Source organism: Gossypium raimondii, chromosome 4 (assembly GCF_025698545.1).
Source record: "Gossypium raimondii isolate GPD5lz chromosome 4, ASM2569854v1, whole genome shotgun sequence".
Taxonomy (NCBI): Eukaryota; Viridiplantae; Streptophyta; class Magnoliopsida; order Malvales; family Malvaceae; genus Gossypium; species Gossypium raimondii.
The window spans coordinates 15,622,878-15,635,944 of record NC_068568.1 but is presented as its reverse complement, the minus strand read 5'-3'; the positions used below and the strand labels follow the sequence as shown (position 1 = coordinate 15,635,944).

The window sequence follows — 13,067 nt, the reverse complement described above, 5'->3', positions numbered from 1 at the left end:
ATCCTCACCTGCACTTAAGACTGTTTATGGAGGTGAGCGATTCTTTCAAGTTAGCCAGAGTACCCGAAGATGCATTATAATTGAAGTTGTTCCCATATTCACTAAGAGATAGAGCTGAGCTTGGTTGAACTCATTACCACCAAACTCGATTTCAACATGGCAAGAGTTAGTAGAAAAATTCCTTATGAAGTATTTCCCGCCTAGCAAGAATGCTAAGTTGAGGAACGAGATCACTTCTTTCCAACAAATGGATGATGAGTCATTGTATGAGGCATGAGAAAGGTACAAAGAATTTTTACGAAAGTGCCCTCATCACGGAATCCCACATTGTATACAACTTGAGACATTTTATAATTGTAACACCCCTAACCCGTATCCGTCGTCAGATTAGGGTTACGAGGCATTACCAATAATATCACAGTTCATACAGATAATCATTACATTTCACAACTCAAAATTCAATCACATCAATGCTCGTAACTTAATCAAATATCGAGTCTTGAAATCTTAACAATCATAACATTGCATAATTAAAACATATTCTAGCATATATCGAATTTATGCCAATATATATCTATTTCATTTGACGAATATCAAACATATCATTTTCTTAACTCTGCACATGCGCATATTATAAACTAAACAAACTATTTCACACCAAAAGATGTCCAAACACATTTGCAACTTTAGTATCATTATCTTATGGCCGAACATAACTTTAATGTTTCATATATATATTGCGTATTTTTACCTATCAATATGAACCATTATATGAGCACAAAACACAAACCATAGTACACCCTTTTTCACATGCTAATTTTTAACCATCACAAGTTGAATCTAAATAACGAACCACAAATGATCATGCCATTGGCATATACACCTATTTTACTTATGACTAGCTGATTATAAACATCAATTTAACACTTTTAACTAACCAACTAAACTAACTAAAACATATCCGTTATTTATCATTTGAAATCATACCAAAACATTCAAGCAAAAAATTCATATAACATATTCACTATTTGCCTTCATCTTTCGTACCTAATTAGCCAACCAAAAACATTACTTAACCTATATTTTTCACATATAACCATCACCTTAAAACATCACAAAATTAACTACTCAAATAGTCATAATTTCAATCATCAAATATATCCACAATAATCATACCATTCCATCACATAAAATATGCCATAAAACACACCTCTAAAATAAACTAGCATCATGGCGAATATACATTATGCTATTTATTACCCTTTTGCTGAATCACATAACAAAACATCACAAATATATATTTGAATACTATGTATCAAATGTACCAACATGAGTTAATTCATAAACCATTCATGACATTACTTCATGCCAAATCATATACCAAATATACCACACACATATGCTATGAAACTTAATTCCCAATATGAGCTTAAACCATGACCAATAATGCATAAACATAAGCATCATTTCTAGCCATTTTCGCATGGCTTAAATTTATACAATTCCAAAACCAACCAAAACAAATGCTAGCCTATACATGCCATAATTTCATAATTCAAGCTTTTAGAATACCAAAATAGCATTCGATAGTGTGACGGATTTCCTTGACGATCCCCGAACTCATAACTAGCTTCCAAAATCTAAAGAAAAAACACTGAATGAACACACAAAGTAAGCTTAGAAAGCTTAGTAAGTCATAAGCAAATAAAGTATAATAAGGACATGAACAACTTATTTCTATTTGGTCGAATATAACTAAACTCATACATATATATAGTCACCTTTCACAAGTTATTTCACATGGTCACATAATTGCGTCAAAACTCATACATATATATAAACATAAAACATACCTGAATTATTTAATCCGAACTCATATTCGGTCTTACTTATCTTTACCTGTTAAACCATTCGGATTCATTAAGGATACTCGAAGATCTCAACAACTTGTACAATGCCATCGTCCCAGACGTGGTCTTACATGTAATCAAATATCGATGCCACTGTCCCAGACAAGGTCTTACACGAAATCATATACGATGCCAATGTCCCAGACATGGTCTTACACGTAAATCTCAAATAGATGCCAACGTCTCAGAAGTGGTCTTACACGTAATCACATACCGGAATCCTATGTCATGACATATGTATCCTAACTATTCTTATGGTTCGTACGAGGCTTTTGGACGTCGTAATTCGATCGATTCATGCTCGTAACAAATCATTCCATGCTAAACTCAATTCAGAAATGTAGTTATACATACATACAATTCAATTCGGTTGTGTAAATAACAAATACATTCAATTTAATCATCATTTATTCACTTATGAACTTACCTCGTATAGAGACAAACGGGCCAGGACAACTATTCGACAACTTTTGATTTCCCCCGATCCAAATCTAATTTCTTCTTTTCTTGATCTAAATTAATACCAATTTGACTTTTTTAATCATATATTCGTTCAATTTCATCCAAAAATACATAAATGAGCAATTTACACTTTAGCCCCAAACATTTCACATTTTTTTTACAATTTAGTCCCTATTTCACAAAACGCAAAATATTCAAAATTTCACCACACCCTAGCATAGCCGAATTTTACTAAGGTCCCTAGCAGCCCAATTCTTTTATTTATTTCACATTTTGACCCCTAAATTTCAAATTTCACAATTTAATCCTTAAAACACATTTTTTACCAAAATCACTTAATTAAACGTGATAATCTAACAACTTATTTTTATTTTCCATCATCAAACAACAAAAACACCAATTTCTCATCAATGGAAAATAAAAAAATACACAACCAATTCAAAAATTCAAACATGGGCTAGCTAGTATTCGAAGTAACGATATGAAAAATGTAAAAATCATCAAAAACCGAGCAAATTACATACCTCAATCAAGAAAAACCAAGGTCGAACCTAGCTTGTTCTTTTTCTTTTGTATTTTTGGCCAAAAGATGAAAAAATATGCATGGTTTTTATTTTATGTTTTATTATATTAACATATTTAACTAAATTATAAAACTAACCTTAATAATTTTAATGATAAAACCTTATAATATAAGCCCATTACTGTCCATGCATATTTTCAATGGTTAAAATCCCACATAAGGACTCCACATTAAAAGAACACATCAATTTTGTACCTAATCAATTAAACCATAGCTTTTACATTTTACGCGATTAAGTCCTTTTTATAAAATCGAGCGCACAAACGATAAAATTTTCACACGAAACTTTCACACATATTAATTCACATACTATAAACACCAAAAATAATTTTAAAAATTTTTTTGACTCGAATTTGTGGTCCCAAAACCACTGTCCGGCTAGAGTCTAAACCAAGCTGTTACAATAATGGTCTCAATGCTCACACGAGGATGGTAGTGGACGCTTCTGCTAATGGTGCTCTCTTTTCTAAGTCTTATAATGAGGCTTATGAAATCCTTGAGAGGATTGCTAGCAACAATTATCAATGGCAAACCAATCGAGCAACGTCAGGAAGACGAGTCGTTGGAATACATGAAGTAGACGATCTTACTTCACTCGTATCTCAAGTATCATCAATATCCTCAATGTTAAAAAATCTTACTACTAATGGGTGTAATAGTTTTGCAGCACAACCACTGAATCAATTTGAAAATGTAGCCTGTGTTTATTGTGGGGAAGGACATTTGTTCGAAGAATGTCCATCGAACCCAGAATCTGTGTATTACATGGCTAACTAGAACCAAAATCGAGGAAGGCAAGGGCTGCAATCCAATTTCTACAACCCATCATGGCGAAACCGCCTGAATTTTTCCCAGAGTAACCAGGGGGCAAGAACCAGTAACAATTGTGTCTAACCTAGATCAACCTAGCCACCTAGTTTTTCCCAACAAGCTCAGAAACCAACCCAAGCTGAACCATCCAATAGCCAAAAGAATCTATTAAAGGTATCCATGCGAAAAATGATGCCTCTCTAAGGAATTTGGAGAATTAAGTGGGTCAGCTTGCAACTGAACTCAGAAACCGACCATAAGGTGCTTTACCTAGTGATACAAAGAATCTGAGGAATCCAAGGAAGAAGCATTGTAAAGCATTAAAATTGAGGAGCAAAAAGACTTTAGAGCCCAATTTCGTCGAAGTTGAGAATGAGCCAGCTGATGCTCAAGACTTAGAGGAAGTTCAATCGAGTGTTGAAATTCCAGTTTCACCGAAAATTGAATCTGTAAAATCTGACAAGGTAACTTCTGAACCAGCTAATTCTGATCAACTAATAACTTTGTTAGATACAGAATTGCCACAGAAAACGAATCAACCAGTTCCAATAAAGAAACCTCCACCACCCTACCCTCAAAGACTTCAGAAGTAGAAGCAGGAAATTCAATTCAAGAAGTTCCTAAATGTACTCAAGCAATTTCATATCAACATCTCGTTGGTTGAAGCACTTGAACAAATGTGGAACTACATTAAATTCATGAAAGATATCTTGTCTAAAAAATGAAGGCTTGGAGAATTTGAGATGGTAGCCCTAGCGAAGGAATGCAGTGCATATCTTTAAGACAAACTACCCTCAAAATTGAAGGATCCTGGATGTTTTACCATACCTTGCAATATTGAAGCAACACATTGTGGTAAGACACTATGTGACTTGGGTGCAAGTATCAACTTGATGCCTATGTCAATATTTAGAAAGTTGAGGATAGGTGAAGTTAGACCTACTACGGTTACACTTCAATTAGCAGATCGATCCTTAGCATATTCAGAGGGAAAAATCGAAGACGTATTGGTACGTGCAGACAAATTTATCTTTCCTGCTAACTTTGTGATTCTAGACTTGGAAGTAGACAAAGAGGTGCCAATAATCTTAGAAAGACTATTCTTAGCAACCGAAATGACCCTTATTGATGTGCAGAAGGGCGCGCTTACTATGCGTGTTCAGGATGATCAGGTAACATTTAACGTTTTTAAGTCCATACGATTTTTGGACACAATTGATGATTGTTCTACAGTGTCTGATTTTGATGATTTAATCGTGGAGAAGGAACTCAATTATGTTGAGGACCCATTGGAACAAATTCTGACATCAGATCCTCCAAATGATAAAGAGGATGATGAATACTTAGCTTTGTTAGAAGCTAATCAAAGGGGATTTAATCCGCAATCCCGCTTTAAATCTTTGGAGTTAGAGAAAATGGATTATGCCCAACCAAAAGCGTCAATCAAGGAGCCACCTAAATTAAAACTGAAGGTACTTCCCTCACAATTGAAATATGTTTATTTAGGTAACTCTTCTACTTTGCCTGTGATTGTTTCAGCAGAATTAACTACTGAGCAAGAAGAGAAACTCATCCTGCTGTTGAAACAATTCAAGAAGGCTATCGGATGGACCATAGCTGATATTCATGAAATTAGTCCATCTGTATGCATATACAAGATTATCTTAGAAGATGGCAAAAAAGGGACAATTGATGGACAACGAAGACTGAACCCCATCATGAAGGACGCACTCAAGAAAGAAATTATCAAGTGGTTAGATGCAGGTAAAATTTACCCCATCTCAGATAGTTCATGGGTAAGTCTGGTCCAGTGCGTACCAAAGAAAGGAAGTATCACAGTCATTGAAAATGAGAATAACGAGTTGATGCCGACTAGAACGGTTACGGGATGGATAATTTGCATCGATTACTAGAAGCTGAACAAGGCAACTAGGAAAGATCACTTTCCTTTGCCATTTTTTGGGCCAGATGCTGGATAGACTCGCAGGGTGAGACTATTAATGTTTTCTCGATAGATACTCGGGGTATAATCAGATTACAATAGCACCAAAAGATCAGCACAAGATAACATTCACCTGCCCGTAGAATACATTTTCATTTAGGCGCATGCCATTTGATTTATGTAATGCACCTGCTACATTTCTAAGATGTATGATGTCTATTTTTGTTGACATGGTTGACAAATATTTGAAAGTTTTTATGGATGATTTTTCAGTATTCGAAGATACATATGATGATTGCCTAGCCAATCTAGCCAAGGTACTAAGGCGATGCGAAGAAACAAACCTTGTACTTAACTGGAAAAAGTGTCATTTCATGGTACAAGAAGGTATTGTTCTAGGGCATCAGATAACAAGACATGGAATCGAGGTAGATAAAGCAAAGGTAGATGTTATTGAGAAACTCCCACCTTTAATATCTTTAAAGGGTGTTAGGAGCTTTTTGGGCCACACCGGTTTCTATCGAAGATTCATCAAGGATTTCTCCAAAGTTGCTAAACCCTTATGCAAATTATTGGAGAAGGACACAACGTTTAAATTTGATGAGGAGTGCTTAAAAGCTTTCAACGATTTGAAGAGCTGGTTAGTCTCGACACCCATAATAGTCACACTAGACTGGGATTTGCCATTTGAATTAATGTGTGACGCAAGTGACTTCGTGATCGGAGCTGTCATGGGTCAGTGAAGGAACAAAGTTTTTCATCCCATCTACTATGCAAGTCGGACTCTGACAAGAGCTCAACTGAAGTACACGGTAACAGAAAAAGAGTTACTTGCTATTGTATTCGCTTTTGACAAGTTTTGATCTTATCTTGTAGGTACCAAAATGACTGTTTATACGGACCACTCGGCAATTAAGTATTTACTTACCAAGAAAGACGCTAAGCCAAGACTGATCTGATGGGTACTTCTACTTCAAGAGTTCGATCTAGAAATTCAAGATCGAAAGGGAGTGGAAAACCAAGTAGCAGACCACTTGTCCAAATTGGAGTCGTAAGAAGGAAACTCTCCTCTTATACCAATTCGAGAGATGTTTCCAGATGAACACATACTGAAGGAAAATCATGTCCATAATACCCCTTGGTTTTCTGATATTGCTAACTTTTTAGCTTGTGGTTTGATGCCGATTGATAAGATGTATCATCAAAAGAAAAAGTTTCTTCACGATGTGAAGTACTATTTCTGAGAAGAATTATATTTGTTTGAAAAGTGTGCAGATCAAATGATCAAGAGATGCGTGGCAGAAGATGAAGTACATAAGATTTTATACCATTGTCACTTAGTGCCGAGTGGGGGACACTTCGGAGGTACACGTACTGTAGCCAAGGTATTGCAAGACAAATTCTTTTGGCCAATACTATTCAAAGATGCATATGCTTACGTAAAGAGTTGTGATCGATGTCAAAGGGTCAGAAATGTCACCAATAGAAATGAGATTGCTCGAACAAACATCATTAAGGTAGAATTATTCGATGTTTGGGGTATTAACTTTCTCGGTCCTTTCCCTCCATCTTTTGGTCACAAGTACATATTAGTAGCAATAGACTATGTGTCTAAGTGGGTTGATGCAGAGGCATATCCGACAAACGATGCTAAGGTTGTAATAAAGTTTTTGTAGAAACATGTGTTCACAAGGTTTGGAACCCCAAGAGCAATCATTAGTGATGAAGGGTCCCATTTTGTGAACAAGTGGTTGAAATGGTTATTAGATAAACATGGAGTGAAACACAAGGTCACTATAGCTTACCATCCGTAGACAAATGGGCAAGCTTAACTGGCAAACAGGGAGATCAAAGGCATTCTTGAGAAGGTAGTTTGCCCAAACCGACGAGATTGATCCAAAAGACTGGATGATGCTTTATGGGCTTACAGGACAGCATACAAGACACCTGATGTCACCCTATAGGTTAGTCTTTTTTCGAAAGCCTGTCATCTACCCTTGGAGTTAGAACACAAAGCTTACTGGGCTCTCCAACGACTCAACTTGGATCTTAAAAGTGTCAAAGAGAAACGAATGCTTCAACTTAACGAGTTAGAATAATTTCGAATGTCTTCATACGAGAATGCCAAATTACTTAAGGAGAGACTCAAGAAATGGCATGACAAGCACATTCGAGTTCGAGAATTTGAAGCAGGTCAGCAAGTCTTGTTATTCAATTCCAGATTAAGGTTCTTTCCAGGTAAGTTAAAATCACGTTGGTCCAGTCCATTAATGATTCATCGAGTCTATCCATATGAAGTTGTTGAACTTCAAGGTAAGGGAGGTAATTTTCGAGTTAATGCTCAATGCTTGAAACATTACTGGGGAGATAAAATTGAACAGAGTCAAATCTAGTTCATTTTATCAGATATTTAATTTTTCTTGTTCTTCTATTTGAATAAATGATTTAGGGTATATTTTTAGGATTAGTATGTTTAAATAAATTCTATCTAGAAGATTGGAACTTAAGCGGGACCACTTGTGACCTCTCCAATCTTTCTTAGGAATTGATTTTAACATAATTTCCCAAGAAATTATTCCCTAAGTGACAAAATAAATTTTTAGTTTTTCAAATAAAAAGGTCAATTTTGATCCAAGTTTTATGTTGCAAGTCAATTTTGAATTTTCATTAAGTCTAGGAACTTAACTGAATTATTTTTAAAAATTTGGTTGTTCTTTTGTAAATATTAAAAATTAGATGCCTTTTTGTAAATATTTTCAAAAAGCATCTAGAATAAATGTTTTAGTTCAAAAAAGAAAGAAAGAAAAAAGAAAAGAAGAAAAGATGATAATTATTAATATATAATTATATACATTATAATATATATATTAATTATTATCAACTTTATTTAGATATAGGATTAGTTTCAATTTAATCATATTTTATTCGATAAGTTTTTATCTTAATAAATTAATAGAAAATAATAATTTAATATGCATTATATTAATTATTAATTGTTATTTACTTTGAGTAGAATTAGAACTTAGAATTTTTAAGAATTCTACTCTAGGTCCTACTCCTTTCACTATAAATTCCACCCATCTATTTTTATTTTTTTTCATTCAAACACCATTCCCTCCAAAAACACCAAAACCCTTAAGTGCTGAAACCTCCTAACAATTCCCTAGCTATAGCATCGCCCAGCTGATCGGTTAGCAGCACCCCGCGTGCGCCTACACTAGGCCTGCTCAATAATTCGCACGCTGCTCACATCCATCCCTTGCTGCACGCTGCTGCCTAGCATACCCGAGCGGCACATCACCCTTTCACCCATCCTTAGACAAAAACCCCTTAATTTTTTTTAATTTGCCATTTTTTGATTCAAATTATTTTTCTTAAGAGCTCTTAATTTTTACAAAAAAAGGTGGTAAGACCAATTTTTCTCCTAAATTTTAATTTAATTATCTAATTTTTTAATTTATTAAATTATTAATATTTTATATTAATTAAATTTTTGAAAAAATAATTGTTACTATCTTATGATCAGGTTAATGATGCCTTGCAAGAGAACTTGTGCATCTACCCAAATTGACGAATCACAAAACAAGTTCCACTGCAAAGAAGCCAAAGCAAGATACGAGAGTATCTTCAAGAATCAACAGATGCATCCAGAGAAAGGTTTCACATTGAAAGAAAGCAACTATATTGGTTTTATGGCGCGTATTCGTCAGGTTGCTGAAACTCTTAATTGGGAGTTGTTTTGTGAGAAGAGACCTAGTGTGGATGAGGAGTTAGTGCACGAATTCTATGCGAATTTAACCTCAAGCGAGTTGACGGAAGTTCCAGTTCACGGAATCAAGGTACCAATAACTTCACACGCTATTAATGAGTTTTTTAAATTGCCTAATTTTGAAAACGATGAATATTCCTCCTTGATGAGCAATATAGAACTTGAAAATTTGCGAGAAATTCTCGAGGAACTTACAGTTCCAGATTCTAAGTGAACTGTGTCAAAGCAAGGAATCCACACTTGTCGAAGAGAATATTTGACACCACTCGCAAAGGTATGGTTCTACTTCATCCGATTCAGCCTTATGCCTAGCTCACATGGGACTACAATCTCATTAGAGCGAATGGTCTTATTATACTCGATTCTAACTGGGAAGACCATTGATGTGGGAAAAATCATCCTGAGGGAAATACAGAATTGTGCCGTTAGACGTTCACGTTCTGGCCCAACTTACTTTCCCTTTACGATAACAATTTTGTGCTTGAAAGCTAAAATTCTTGCAAACGTAAAGAAAACAGGCTATAGCCCGGGCACAATCACAAATTGAAACCTCTATCGAATAGCTGGAGATTCTATTCTATAGCAATAAGTTGAAGAAAGTGAGGATCCTAAAAAAGAAGAAGAAGAATATCCCACAGAGATCGAGCCAGTGCAATCGGCTGAAGTCTCTGATAAGGTGGAACCAATGGAACCAAAAGCTGAACCTGATATTGAGACTTCAATATTCAGAGCTCAACCGCCTCACCCAGATCTTCGAGATGAGCTGTCAAAGTTAATGGACATAATGCAACATATGTAGTGGCAGCAACAAGCTTACTAGAAATACTCAAAAATAAGGGATGACTCAATGAGAAGTGCTCTTACGAAAATTTACAATGGCCCATTTATTTTTGTGACTGAGTTTCCATATTACATATTTGAACCATGGAGCCCATTATCGAAAAAGGAGCAAAGTGATTCATGCAAAGACAATAATGATGGAGCAAAAAATGACTCGAATTTGGAAGGATCTACAAATAAATAAAAGGGGGATCTCGACTTTATTTTATTTATGTTCTTAGGTTTTTTAGGATAAATTTAGTTAGGAATTTGTGCATAATAAAACAAGAGATGGAAATCATTAATAAAATTGAGCAAGTCGCGAAGTATAAAGTGTGGCAATAGATAAATACATGTCTAGGATTGGATTTAGAAAGACTTTGGTACCTAAGCAGTCAAATCGACTCACCTCCTCTTTTCTAGAATCCTACCTAGTGTATAGTATCTATACACTTTAAACAATGAAGACATTGTTCATTTTAAGTAGGGGGACCGAAAAATTGAAATTATTTCCACTTAGAATAAATAGTTCTTTTAATTATGATTAGGATATATTTTGTTCAATAATTTGAAATTTTGTTAAGTATGCTAAACTTCAGTATAAATGAAGTTCTATTATTTCAATAAATTGTTATGTTAGCTGAATAATGATATAAATGTATTTTTAATAAAGCATGCGAATCGTACCATAAAATTTTTAGTTCCTTAAGAAAGGTAGGCATTCATGAAAGCTTAAGTCTCTAGAATTGACTTAGTAGTTTCTTGAGGTGAAATCTTAGGAAGCATGGAATGTTGAAAATGATTTAGGAAACTCTTGTTCGGACCGTTTGAGCCTTTCAAGCCAACCTTGATGAAATTTTATCCTTTGAAACCCAACTTTGAGACTATATGGCCTAATTTTATTTGAACCCTTGCAATATTTAACCATCACTTCTCTCTTAATTATCTTTAAATTGTCTCAGACACTAGACTCAGTACCATTCAGAATATTCTTTGAAAATAAGTTTAGGGGAGTTTAAAGAAATATCAAATGCTCTAAAAATTATAGTAAATACAGTAAAATGCTCAAAAAAAAAAGAGCACATGTACTTGAAAGAAAATAGATGTACAAAGGAGCATGTGAAAGCAAAGTAAGTTGGTATATTGAGGGAAATTATTCCAAACGTCCGATTGAAGGTGAGTCTAGGGCTTAAAATACTAAATTTATCTATATTTTACCTACCTCTAGCCTAGCGACCTATTGATTCAAGTTTTCTATGCTACCTACATTAGTGGAGAGAAATTGAGTTAAACTTAATGATTGCAGCTTAATCTTGAATAAGAAAATAAAATCAAATTGGTAAAGGTTAACATGTCTTGTTAAGGAAGCATATAGTCTAATTATGCTATCATAATAGTTGTTGAGATTAATTTTAACGATATGTATACTTAAGTAGCATAACTATCAAATTTCTTTTTTTTTTAGCATAAGTATATTAAATTCATAATTCTGGGAAGAATGTTATTCTGAAGGAATTTTTCAAATGTGTTTTCTGAGTAATTCTTTTTAATTTGTGCATTACTCGGGACGAGCAATGAATTAAGTTTGGGGGTGTGGAAACACGAAAATTTACATATTTTTACATACCCTTTTTAACTTAAAATCATACAGTTTCGATAAAATTCTTGCCGAAAAAATAATTAATTTTTACAAAATAATTAAAGTGCACTTAAAATATGAACATGTTGAATTTTAGTTAATTTAATAATTAATTTTGATGAATTTTGGTTATTTTCGACAGATTTGCACAAAAGGCGAAAAATGGCTCGGCAAACACTACTAGAAGCACAAAACCGAGAAGCAATTTGAAGTATCAAGGCTAACTAAATTTTAGCCTAAGACGGTCCAAAATTAATTCATAATATAATTAATTTTAATTTATATCCAATTTAATTTGGGTTAATAAATTATTATTAATTAATTATGAGAAATTGGTCTAGTTGAACTGAACCGAGTGAACCGAACCGACCAAGAATTAGACAGCCCAAAAACCGTCCCAAGAGCTGACCTAAATCAGCTTATTAGCTGATTATTTAAGCTTGCAAAGAGGCCCTTAAAGACTTGTTCAAGTTTCATTCATACCCCTCAATAATTGGTGGCTTTATAGATTTGCCCCAAGCCTAAATTAGCAAAGTTGAAACTATCAACCTTGCCACATGTGTGGCCGGCTAAGGGAGGGCTCTTTGGATGATAATTTAACTATTTTTAGCAGCCCTTCTCAGCTATAAAAACCCCCTTAGGCTGGTCATTTTAGAAACACACCTCAAGCATTCACATCTTTCCTCTCTTTTCTCCACTTTCTCTCTTCTTTTCCATTCCAAAATTCCCTTGCTCTCTTGCCGATTTCTCCTCTTGGGAAAGGGGAATTCATTAGCTATTTGGAGCAGCAATTAAGTGTTCATAGTAGCCTTGATCGACGAGGACAACGGAGAAGGAAGAACGGAGCAACTAGTCAAGCTACGGAAAAACACTGGATTTCATTCTTGTTCCCTATCTCTTTAATTTCTGTTGTTGTTATGCTAAACATATCTATGAATATTTATGTTGTTGGAATGGTTAATTTAATCAATTTATCTTGAATTTAATTCGTGTTAGATTGATTACATTTCGTTTGTTAAAATTATTGAAATTGTGTTTATGTTGTTATAGGCCTCGGTAATATGCTTGATTAAGTAAAATCATAACTAAGTTATTCTTGCATTACAATTTTCAGGTAACTAATAAATTAATTA

General features: G+C 34.4%; 1 non-coding gene across 1 annotated transcript; it reads right to left on the bottom strand.

Moving 5' to 3' along the window:
- Nucleotides 1–214: 214 nt before the first annotated feature.
- LOC128040731 (small nucleolar RNA R71) lies at nt 215–321 on the bottom strand. The gene has a single exon (XR_008195537.1). It is a non-coding gene; the product is annotated as a small nucleolar RNA R71 (small nucleolar RNA).
- Between the last annotated feature and the right edge of the window lie 12,746 nt (nt 322–13,067).